Source organism: Austrofundulus limnaeus, unplaced genomic scaffold (genome assembly GCF_001266775.1).
Source record: "Austrofundulus limnaeus strain Quisiro unplaced genomic scaffold, Austrofundulus_limnaeus-1.0 Scaffold926, whole genome shotgun sequence".
Taxonomy (NCBI): domain Eukaryota; kingdom Metazoa; phylum Chordata; class Actinopteri; order Cyprinodontiformes; family Rivulidae; genus Austrofundulus; species Austrofundulus limnaeus.
Window position 1 is genome coordinate 57478 of NW_013953328.1, and position 955 is coordinate 58432.

Genomic DNA, 955 nt, shown 5'->3' on the forward strand with positions numbered 1-955 from the left:
TCCAAACATATTTGAATCAGTTAAATTTTGTGCAGAATAATGAGGTTAAATCAAGAATTCAAAGATTTTCATTCTAAATGAGTTCTACATGAGGAATGAAAGATACATACTAAGGTCACAGTTGTCAGTAAAACATAAATAAATAAAATAAAATAAGAAGATCAGGTTGTTCTCACTGGGATCTCCCTCAGTAAATAACTAATTCAATGAGCTGGTCTTTATCAGGTTCTAAAATAATTCAAATCAAACCTTAATGCACAAAAACAGATCCCACCATGTCCTCTGTTTCTGAAACAAACCTAAGTCCACTGCACAGGACTGAAAACACAAAGTYTCATCAGTGTGAACACTTCTCTCTGCTCTGAGCACACAGGTGTGTGTGTTAACACAATGTTGCTGCTCATTAAAGGGTTAAAGGTCATTTTGGAGTCCATYAATCTGCAGTGAGAAACACTTTTCACAAGTGGAAAATGTTTGGGACAGCTGCCCTTTGTCCCATGAGTGGACGCTTGCTCAGAGAAATGACCTGGGAGCTCCACCTGAGACCCCACAGGTCTCAGCAGGTTAAAGTTCATGTCAGGATCAGATCAAGTAGAAATGTTTACCCACAATGCACTATTGTGAAAACCCAACAACACAAACACTACACACCAATGAGCATAATCTGGACACCTTACAGTCATCAAGTTAACCATAAAATCGTCTGGAGACCAAAGGATTCTGGAGTCAGATGTGAGGCCATCTGTCTGACGGATGAAGACTGGACCAAACCTGGTACTGATCCCAAACGCAGCAGATAATCTACAACAGAAAAGAYTGAAGGTGTTGCAGTAATCTCAGTAAAGACCAGACCTCAATCTGATTAACATGTTGTGGTGAGGCCTTAAAGGCACAGTGTGTAGGATTTGTTGTTTTCAGCGACATCTAGTGGTTGAGTGGTTGAATCATCCTCCCT